This window comes from Halyomorpha halys, unplaced genomic scaffold (genome assembly GCF_000696795.3).
Source record: "Halyomorpha halys isolate HHAL.00 unplaced genomic scaffold, Hhal_1.1 Scaffold200.1, whole genome shotgun sequence".
Lineage (NCBI taxonomy): Eukaryota > Metazoa > Arthropoda > Insecta > Hemiptera > Pentatomidae > Halyomorpha > Halyomorpha halys.
The window spans coordinates 1,407,008-1,419,206 of record NW_027105652.1 but is presented as its reverse complement, the minus strand read 5'-3'; the positions used below and the strand labels follow the sequence as shown (position 1 = coordinate 1,419,206).

The 12,199-nt window shown below is 26.9% G+C and overlaps 1 long non-coding RNA gene across 2 annotated transcripts in view; it reads left to right on the top strand.

Annotated features, from left to right (window-relative positions):
- The window catches only part of LOC106679392 (uncharacterized), a 17,911-nt gene extending 6,247 nt beyond the window's left edge, over nt 1–11,664 (top strand). Inside the window, exons 2-4 of one of the 2 annotated variants that reach the window (XR_010844963.1) lie at nt 2,362–2,639; nt 6,911–6,952; nt 11,515–11,664. This is a non-coding gene — a long non-coding RNA (uncharacterized lncRNA). The remainder of the gene's footprint in view (nt 1–2,361; nt 2,640–6,910; nt 6,953–11,514) is intronic. The other variant, XR_001342953.3, reaches the window with a different exon arrangement.
- Nucleotides 11,665–12,199: the final 535 nt, after the last annotated feature.

Genomic DNA, 12,199 nt, shown 5'->3' with positions numbered 1-12,199 from the left:
ATAAACATAACAAATATAAACTAAAATCTAATTGTTTAAATTGTAGAAAATTATATAGAAAATATATACATATTTTTTAATAATTTATTTATTGTTATTTACAGCTGTATAGATATCGTGGCCATCATCTTTTTAGACGTCTAGAAGGATTATTAGGTAAAGAAGGAGAAGCCAGGTTAGAAACGAGTTGGTTTAGGTGGTTGGGAAGTTTATCATGGAAGGATTGGTATCTGGTTCTGGCCTAATTGGCAACATATGGGACATTGAGGTCATGATGGATGATTTGATTTGTGACAAAGTAAGGAGCATTAAGGATTTTACGAAGGATTTCGGACTGTAAGGATTGGATTCGGGAGGAATTCGATGGTTTAGTGGAGGCCCATACATAGAAAATATAAAAATGGAATATCAATATTTTATTTTGATAATTACATATTTATTTCGATATTTTATATTGTTATAATATCGATATGGAATTTGAGCAACAATTTTTCGATATTATTTTATCGGAATATCGAGATTTCTTTTAAAAGGACTAGAAAATCTGTAGAAAATTTAAGAATGAAATATCAATATTTTATATGATAATTACATATTTATTTCAAAATTTCGATATTGTTGTAATATCAATACCGAATAGTAGCAACAATATTCGGATATTCTTTTATTTAAATATCGATATTTTGTAAAAAGACTAGAAAATTGTATAGAAAATATAAAAATGGAATCGATATTTTTGTTATTTTGATAATTAACATATTTATTTCGATATTTTCTATCGTTGTAATATCGATATGAAATATAATTTTATCGAAATATCAATATTTTGTTTAAAAGCACTAGAAAATTGTGTAGAAAATTTAAGGATAAAATATCAATATTTTATTTTGATAATTACATATTTATTTTGATATTTTGTATGTTATAGTATCGGTATAGAATATTAGCAACAATATTCCGATATTATTTTATCGAAATATCGATATTTTGTTTAAAATGACTAGAATGTAGAATAAAAAATTAAAATCTGAAATATCAATATTTTATTTGAATAATTACATATTTATTTCGATATTTTACATTGTTGTAATATCTATATTGAATATTAGCTAGATATTCTATCAAAATATCGTTATTTACATTAAGAAAATATTGGAATATCGTTGCTAATCATCGATATCTATATTATCCACAATATTGAATATCGAACTGAATCAGAAATTATCGATATAAAATATCGAAAAACCAGTTTTTAGAATTTCATAAGATGTTTTAGTTTTCTTTCATAAAATATCGATATTTTTACAAAATAAAATATCGAAATATCGTTGGTAATCATCGATATCGATATTAATATAACTTTAAAATATCGAAAGGAACATGAATTTATCAATTTAAAATGTCGAAAAATATTTCGATAAAAAATATTATACAATACTTTTTCAAATCATCGATATCAATATTATCAAAAATGTTGAATGTCGAAAAACTATTTTTATGCTTTTCATAAAATTTTCAAACTAAATATCATTATTTCGATGAAAAAGTATCGGAATACTTTTTATAATCATCGATATAGATATTATTAGCAATGTTCAATATGGAAAGGAATAAAAAATTATCAAAATAAATATTGAAAAATTATTTTTATGGTTTCTATAAAATTTTTAATTTCTTAAAATCAAATATTGATTTTTTGATAAAAAAAATATCGATTACATCTTTGATATCGATATTATCAACAATATTAAATATAGAAATGAATATGAAATCATAAAAATAAAATATCGAAATACTATTTTTAAGCTTGAATATTTTCTTTAACAAAATATCGATATTTCCATAAATAATATCGAAATATCGTTGCTAATCATCGATATCGATATTATCAACAATGTTAAATACCGAAATAAATATGAAATTACCAAAATGAAATATCGTAATACATTTTCTAAGCTATTCATTAAATCCTTTGTTATTATTTTTTTTTTTTGAGAATATATCGATATATCTATAAAACAAGTTATCGAAATATGGTTTCAAATCTCCGATATCGATATTAATAACAATTTTGAATATCGTAATGAATATGAATTTATTAAAATAGAATATAGAAATACTATTATATTAGTATATTATGTTTTCCTTATTTTTTTTTTTATTTTTTATTTTTTTTTTTTTAGTTGTGAATTACTCATATTTTTATAAAATGATATTTTATTGTCGTTAATAAATTTCCATTTGGATATTATTAAAAATTTCAATTATGGAAATGAAAATTAATATATTGAAATAATATATTAAAATTATTTACGTAAGGTGCCCCCTAACTTCTGAATAGAAATTCATGATGCTTTCTAGTGGCAAAGATATGCGGTAGGAAGTCTGGGCAGCCATCTTGGTCCCCAAAACAAGGGGTTAGTACCAGTTGAGTAGCCATCTTGACCTGGACAGGTGAAGAAAGAGACAGTACTCTTCAGGAAGGTCTCTTCTCATAAATCATGAGGGAGTAAATCTGTACACTCAGGCGAGAGAGGCGGCGGCGGCGGGAGGATGAGGAAAAAGAACCAAGAGGAGCCCTTCTTTTATGTCCATCTTCAAACAAGAATCACCATTAAAGTCTCAAGAACATCACACAAGTAAACTGCAATATTTAAACACATTCATGTAATAAAACCAAATTTCTCACTAACCAACTAATCACATTGTAACTATTTTGTTCCAACCATCCAGAATAGAGGTATTTTATTTTAAAGTATATTATATCAATTTATTATAAATACAGTCCACTCATTACCAGCAAATTATCAGTAATACCTTAATTTAAACCAGCTTACCAATATAATAATTAATTTGGGTAATATCCCCCAATTTTTACTCCGGGGAATATCTAAATTAAACAAAAATAATAATATATTTTTTTAAACAAAATATCCATATTTCGATAAAATAATATTGGTATATTGTTGATAATATTCCTTAACGATATTATAATATATGTTAAATATCTATGGATATTAAATCATTTTTAAAATAATATCGATATTTCATTTTAAATTTGTCTAGTATTTTGAAACAAAATATCGATATTTCAATAAAATAATATTAGAATATTGTAACTAATTATCAATGTCGATATTAATAACATTATCAAAGACGGAATGGATTTTTTTTTTTTTTAGAAACCGGTATTCCCATATTATCGAAGGAAAATATCGATATTCCGATATTATCGGTTACTGGAAATCGATATCAAAACATCGGATATCGGAGACAAAATGTCGATATCGATATCCCATCACCACTACATAGCGGTGGAAGCTATGTGTGGTGGACTGGATGATGTGAAGATAGGTTGAAAAGAATTGGAAAAAGGACTGAACCTTGTTGAGTACCGGTGAAGTATCTTCTCCTAACTTTGAATTAAATCTTTTCTTACACTAGGAAATATCTTACCCAGACTGTTTTCAAACTTCTCATAGAACTCTACTATGCCTGTTGTCACCATACTCCCTGTGTTAATACAAGATTCAAACTAAAATTTTGCAACGTTTTATGTTTCAAAGTTTTAAACGTTTTTTGAGCAAGTAATAAATTTATAAGTTTGAAGACCCGAATTATTAAGCGAAATCGGATAAATGCTTTAACATTAAAAGCTCAAAACACTTAAAAATATGTATTGTATTTAATATGTTCAGGCTGCTGTTACGAATTTTTGAACGATAGCTAAACATATTATTAACTTTAAGCAGGCTTAAATAAAAATCTATTTTGAATCGATTTGAATTCGGAATCCGGAAAATTGAAAAACAATTTATGCTACAAAAAAAACTGAGTCAACTTAAGTAAAATGCCACTAATGTTTGTAAGTAGATATGCAAGTACATTTCATCCCTTGAGAAGGGTAGATTTATTACTGTTGATTTTTGTTTTAAAGAAAACTAAAGCGTTTTTTAATTTTCATTTAATATCCTCAGTTTTCATGGATATTACGTTCTAGAGTAGTTCCTAAAATAAATAGTTACATAATGAAGATACTATGTATTAGGCAAGAAAGTCCACCCGAACTATATTCTTACAATGAACTCATATTTAAGTTTATATACATTTTTAAGGTTAAATATAGTTTTGTATCATGAAAAAAATGTCATGTAAATAATGTGATTTTCTTTTATTTATAAGTAATAGATCTATACACTTAACACTGTTTATATTTCCACTCGACATTGAAAACAAACTGATAAGGGTTTGTAGCTCTTTCTCAATATTTTATTTTTAAATAAAACTTCTATGAAATATGTATTTTATTGATCTGCGATTTGTATCGGAATAGATCGTTATATATGCTGATATGCACTACGGCATATAGGTTTGCTTCGTTAGGTTTACTATTGACTGGGATTGTGTGCTGTTGCTCAGCTGTCCTGAGTACCCTCTGAAGCAATATCAAACCAAATGGTATTGTTACCATCATCCTGTTTTTGTTTTTTATTGTATTATTCTATAACATAACTACGCTCGATTGAGGCTGTACGGTTGAGTAGTTTTCGTCTATGACGGTCATATATGGCCAAGCTTTATTCTGAATTAAACAAGAATTCGTTTAAACTGTAAATAAAGCAGGATAATGTTTACAAAATGTACTGTAATATACCTTAAAAAACTCTTAAAAATATGACCAAATATTAAAGTTTATAAAATTAGTTTAACAATATCATTTCTATTCATGATATTACAGGTAAATGGCGTAATGAATTAAAATAACTTACTAATCACTATATTTTGAAATCGCAGAAATAAAATTAAAATTAGGAGAAAGGTTTGTTGAGCTTATTTCTTGTTGAACCCCTTTAATTGTAAATGTTGCCCACTTTTATAATTACCAGTAGAGCCAAACTTATTCCTATTAATAATTCCAATTAAATGTGATCGCCATTACTTTTTGTCCAACTTTAAAGATTGATAATTAATAGTTCTTTTATTTTTTTAATATAATAAATTAAATTTATCGGCACACCTCTGACGATCACTCCACAGCAATAATAGAAATATGTGAATTTTCATCTGTAATGAATTATAACTTTTTTTTGTTATTTTGTCTTACTTTTGTTTCCATTCACATGTGTCCCCTTTCTTTCCCCTAAAATATATTGTTCCTCGAATCATTTTTATTGACTTGTTTGATCCTTCATATTCATAATAAAAGAAATGTTTTTACAAAGTTTCAGTAACGGACTATGTTTTTTTCATTTGTTATCATTAATTTATTTATTTTTTTGGTACTGTAGTTGGTTTTTGGTACTTCATTACCTGTAGTTTTTGGTAATTTAATATAGGTCCTGCCTTAATTTACTTTCTTAATTAATACGTTATATATTCTGGTGTAGGTTGTGGGAAAATCATTAAACCTTTTGTTTCTAATTAGTTATCCCTTATATGTGCACTGTCCCCAGGCTACTTTTAATATTAATTTATAAATTTAATGAACTAATCCAGGAAAATCTGACAGAGGTTAATATTCTTCTTATCCCTCAACCATTCCAAACAAAAAAATGTTTTTTGATTTATATATAATTTAATTTCTTGTTCGAGGCTGATTTGTTTGTCAATTATAATAAACAATATCCATATAGCCTCATTGTGTTTGTTCTGTTATTATTTCAACGTTTCGGCCATTATCAAGGATATCTTATTTATAATATCACAGCTATACTTATCATTTATTTCACTTGTTATAATTGTATTCAATTTGCACTATCTACTATAATCTTATCAAACACTGTCAATTTATAAAAGTGTATAAAAATAGGTTAATTGACTAAGTATATTTCTGTAAAAGACAGAATAGCCTGCGACCTTTTAATTACATTGTTGTAGCTGCGATATTATAAATATTATATCCTTGAGAATGGCCAAAATAGTTGAAAGGGTGGAGTGATGAGAGAATAAACATGTGAGACTATATGGATATTTTTTATTGTGATTGATTATTTTTTGATGTTGGAATGATCATTAATAACTTCATACTTATAGTACATATATTTTAAATAAAGGTTTTCGAATTTGTTTGATGATCCAATCAAATAATTTGATATTAAAAGAAATATATGAATTTTTATTAAGGTATAATGATTCAAGCTGTTACAATCAAGGGAAATAAGTATCAACGCTCTAATTTTCCTTTCTACAATATATACAGTCTAAAAAGAAGAAAAATAAAATAAAAATTATATAACAGAATAACTTTAGAAAAATACAAGTAAAATTATAAATATAATCAAATACCACGTGGGAAAACCTATGCTAATGAAGACATTCAGTGGTTATCTAGAAATCTAGAAATATTAAAAAAAAATTAGGAAGAATTTATTTGTTTTCTAATATCTCATAATTCTCTTACCTTACCATATTCTTGCGATCTTGTATAAACTAAATTCTTGATAGTGATTCCAAATATTTATTATTTCTCTTGCGCCGAAGAATCGTATTTCAACTAACGACAGCAACTTTTGCCTAGCCCGTGAATTTTCTTTTTAATTGAAAATAAGTTTAAACATAAATCTTCCTCTCCGTAAAATATTATAAAGTCTAGATAATTATTTGCCATCTTGCATTCCATCCCATTTACATACCTTTTTTATTTTCAAATTTCCCCATAATAATATTTTGATCATTTTGAAACAGGAATGGATAGTTTATTGTGAATTAACCTTAAGGGGCATATCCCTCTACTTCTTACTTCTTGAAATATTGTGATTTTATTACATTTCCTTGTTTATAATATTTTTTCAATGGAACTTCTGATCACCTTAAATATGATTAAATGTTTCATTTATTTATGTTAATATTATTTCAAAAAATATTTGTTTTCTGATTAATTAATTAAGTTTCTTGTTTTTAACTGTTTCAGGTGAGTACTTTCCTATCGGCTGCATCTATTGTTTTCGAAAAGGTAATTGGATTAATTCTTGAATTATTAGTATTTTTATGATTAATAGAAATTTGAAATCATTTTAGATGCTGTATTCACAATATTCACTCGGCTGGTTGAAATATAGCTTTGTTTATTATTCCTTTCATTTGTTCATATCAGTGAGAAAATTAACTTGATATTGTGTAGATCTATTCTCGCTGAAGTTTTTAGCAATGTGTTTGCACGAAAATTCGTGTTCATACATTGTAATCTTGCCTTCAACACTGATATCATGTTGTTGCTGCTAAAGCAAAAGCGTGTTCCCCGTTAAGTTAACTTGTCAAGTTGTTTCTCTTGTTTCTGCTCTGACCGTGAAGCTTTAAAGGATCTACCTCAACTTTGTTCTCCATCTCTTTAATATTGCATACTGCCCAAATTTTCTGATTTATGTTACACTTTTAACAGTGATGGAGTACCAATGAATTGGAAAACAGGCCTTGAACCAATAAAGTAGAGTAGTTTGAAAACTTCAAAGTATTCTTTGGATATTCTAAAGTATTTCTAACAATTTATCTGATTAATAAAATATCACAAATTTATTAAAAAAAAAGAAAAAAGAGAATGATATTAAATAATGAATAATAGGTATAGTTTTAACAATCTTTTATCTCTCAATTAATTGTTCGCTGTAAGAAGTTAGTTAACTTATGTATTATTTAATTTGTATCAGAAAACTCAATTGTTGATTTTTTTGTATAGAAAGATGGACTAAACATTAATATTGTAAATAAAATAAAATTTAATAAATTAATAAAGAAAATATTTTAATAACCCGTGAACCTTTTGTCTCGGTTAGTTCATGATAAAAAATCTGGATTTCCATAAAGATATATTCAAATTTATAAAGGCACTTCTTAGTAAGTAAAATGAAAATTAATTTTCCTGTTCAACTGTAAATAGAAGATATTGTTTGGCCAATAAATAAATAAAAAATATTGCTTACGTTTAAAAACTTCAACAAAAACTTATTTCTGTAGCCCAAGAGTGTTAAATTTTTGGTTTGATTTAAACAAAAAGAAAAGTTTTAAATACGTTTTAGACAGAATATTCTATGAAAAAATTACCAAAAAAATAAAAATTAACCCAAGACCCTCCGCCCTACTGTGTGTGTAACTATACTTATACATAGCCCTGAATCTATACTGCTCATGTGCTTACTTTATGTACTCGGTATCGTCTTACTCCTAGCTATGCAAATCATAGTGATTATTGAGTATTATCGTTAATAAAATTACAAATTCTTTATTTTTTTCCAATTTTAATGCATCTCGGAAATCCCATTTGCGGCATATAATAGCTTCTATTCCTTATATATGAGTTTTCCTTTACATATTCGTTTCTAAATCAGAACTAGCTTAGATATGGGTCTTATTTGGGCACTCAGTAGCTCAGTTTTAATACAAATATGGTTCGGATTTCTCCTTCTACTATTCTTAAAAATGTTAAATCTGACTATGCCTCACATAAATATAATTAAAAGTTCGTTATAAGTATACCTAAAAGAATGAAAACAGATATTACTGCAATTGAATATAATGTTAAAAAAAAATATTTTACCTGTTTTTTCTACCCTAAAGAACCTCATTATTATAATTAACCTTATGTTCGCTTTTTAAATTTTGTATATTTTGAATGAATTAGCCTGTTTTTACGTGGTATAAAATCTGCTGTTCTTGGAAAATTTAATAATTTTTGGTTGTTACTTTATTTTTTTGGTGGGGAGTGCTTATATTTCATATTTTTTCAGGTTGCTATTTTAATATTAGAAATGCAATTTTCAAAATATATGTGTCATGCACTTAATTAATGAATTACAACCAATATTTGATATTTTTGTTTTAATCGTTCTCCGTTTACAGAATAATTCGTATACTTATGGTCAAATGGTGATATTAATAAATGTTATTAAAACAATCTATGCCAAGTATTTATACTATAATTATTTATAGTATGCAGGTGATCAATTACCACAATTACACATTTCCCAAGTTTGTGTCAGATTGTGATACTTATTAATAAATAAAGTAATTCTCAAAAAAAAAAAAAATGTTCTAGGGTACTCGCAGATTGTTTCCATATTTACATTTTTATTTTTTTTTTTTGGTATTTCATTAGACAATAATTTTTGTTCAGTAAATGTATCTGGTTTTAAATATATTTAGAACAATAAAATTTAACAATCGTTTATAAAAATCGTCTGGATAACATGTTTCACTGTAGGTAAGATTTTGTCTTTAAAAAATGGATGTAAAATAGACAGCCCTAAAATGAAAGTGGTTGGCGAACTGTGATAATTTGTTTCTAAAATATGAGTTGAAGGGTACTCTGATTTAGTTACATCCTTTGAAGCCAGGTAGCTTTTTGATCCAGGGTTCGAGGTAGTTAATATGGGTTCAATCTAAACTCTAATTTCGTATTAATTATTTCTTTTTTACATTTTAACCTATTTGGATTTATAATAATAACAATTTTTTTTTCAAGTGTGAGGAGAAAAGTATATAATCTTAATTTTTCGTTAAAGCCGTTTTAAGATTTATTTCCTTAAATACAAAAATAATTTTTAGTCAAATATATATATAAAATTAAGCATATTTATTTTAAATCATTAGATAAGTTATATTCCATTTCCATACTTTCAGTTGCATTAGGTATTTGTCTTCAAGGGAATATATTTTAAAAATTATCTAAGGATGCGTTCTGGAAACTCATCTCGATTCATATTAATATTAAAATTCATTTTAAATTGATTCATCTTGGAGGAAGTACTTATAATTCAAATAAGGCAAAAATAATATGGACGTAATATATCAATTTATTTGTAAATATCGATTAATCGGTTTATCCTTACAAACTTCTATTTCAATAACAATAATCAAATAAAAAATTGAATGAAGAAATTATTCTCTTTAGTACAGTTTCGTATTGTACTTTTGATAATAATGCTAAAATTACTGATCGATGCTTTTCACAGTATCTTTTCCCAGTGGAATACAGTATGTTTTAGCTCCCTATTTGTTTTTTCTACAACCCTAGTTCAATTTACCAGTCATTTACTCTCTAATTGCTATTACAATTCCAAATAAAGGTCATAAAATTTCAATCTCCTGTTTGCTGATGATGAAGTATTCTTCGCTTCAGAAGCAGAAGGTGCAAAATATTTGATAAGGTAGTTTCTTCATAAGTATTCAATACGGGGCCAGCAGCCAATAAGGAAGTAACAGTTTGCTTTGCTTATAACGTGCAAAGAGACTTTCTTAATATAGATGACTGGAAACTGAAATCCGTATCTGAGTTTACGAGTATACGAGAGGAGCTCACGTTATTGGAATTGGCATGAATGATTTAGGGATAAAGGAGAAAGTGGCAATGACAAGATCATTTTCGACATCATGCATTCAGTGTTGTAAAGTTTTGCAGGCTGATTAAGATATGACATTTATCCATTTGAAAATGACTGATTCTATTATGTATAACCATTAGTAATTAAAGATACATAAAGACTAGATCTGTTAATGGTATTCTGGAGGTGAACAAGATGTTTTTGTCCGTTCAGAAAAGTTCTCGATACTAAAATAAGTATTAGACTGATCATAAAAGTAAGTTGTTTACACATGCAATGAAATAAACTCAACAAAGTAAATAGAACAAAAATGATGTTAAAGTGAAGATTCTAAGGAATATTCTTGGGTGGAAAAGCCAGCTGGAATGCGTAAATAAAATCATAATGAATAGAGGAATTAAGCAAAGAGATGAGGAAATCGAATAGTTAGTCCTGTGAGTCCTGTGAAAGTCATCAAATATATAATTGAAATGTAATAATTGTATTTAAGAAACTTTTATTTTTTTATTTAAATATGTACTTATTTTACATTTTGAGCTCGTCAATTTATATCATTAGTTTGTAGATAATCTATTAACAATAATTTCGCTCCAATGATCTTGTGATAATGGTATTAATGAGACTTATGATTCCATTATCGATTTAATACATTTAATGTCCTTTCAGTGAACATTAGCCCTGCTCGAAAAGGCATAAGATAAGTAACCTGCGGTCTTAAGTGTCTCCTGGGATTTCTCGGTTGGGGAGGCCCATTTTTAAATTATGTTCCTGAAAAAGGCGTATTTCACACCTGGCCTGAAGTGAAATCCATTTTTATCGCTACAATTTTCTCTCCAGGAGTAGAAGTTTTTCACTTTCGTAAAGGTACTCCATTTTATGTAATCGGTCTCAGAGAGAGAGAGAGAGCGAGAGAAGTGGCAATTTAATATTTCTATTGATGTGCTCTATGTCTGATAAAGAAATATTGAATAAGTTGTCTATCGCTTGAGTGAACTAAAGTTTTTGTTGCTTTTAAATGTTTTAAATGATCTAAATTTTTTATTTTTCTTCACCCAATTTTTCATTTACTTTTTAAACTCGTAGAAAGTATTGTAATCTTTTCAATTGTAATTTATAACTCTGCAGTATTAAGAAAGCAGCTTTATTTTGTATCGTTTTCAATAAGTTTGAATCCTCAAGTTAATAATCGCTCTTTCTCAAGATGATAGTAAGCAGCTCTGGGCTTTAGTTTCAACATTTTCTCCACTTGTCTTAACGGTATTACAAGGATGTAACTCTTCACCATGATACTCTACCGTAACAATCTTCAACATTCAACGACCCGAAACTTGATAAAAATTCAAGAAGTAAGAGTCAGCAACAGAAACAGTGTAGATCAATATAATGGATTTCAAGCTGCAGGTTAATTTTTTTTTTTTCCTTTACAATATTTTAGGGTTTTAGGATCAAGGTTTTTAAACGATTTTAGTTCTGTTTATATCAGTTTCTTCTGAATAAATATATGTGTTACTATGAGTGTTGGTGGAATTAGACTGAAGTTATATTTTTTTAATGTTTCCTCATCCTATCTCGGAAAAGAGAGCGAGTTCCAGATGACAGGGCAATTTCTGAATGCTAATATATTCTTTAAAAAAAGAAAAAAAAATATCACGAAAACAGAATTTGTTAAACTTATATGTTTTTTATGTACCAATTCTTTTAGTATAGGGTTTGTTCCTTATTGCAGCAGAAAATTATAATTAATGCACAATTATATACTTTTTTTTTTATATATATACACTTTTTTTTATATATCCTTTTATATTGAAAAATTAAGCACTCACGTCGTGAAGTTTAAAAATTTGGATAGTAAAGTTGAAGATTTAAATAGAAAAAACTACAATTTT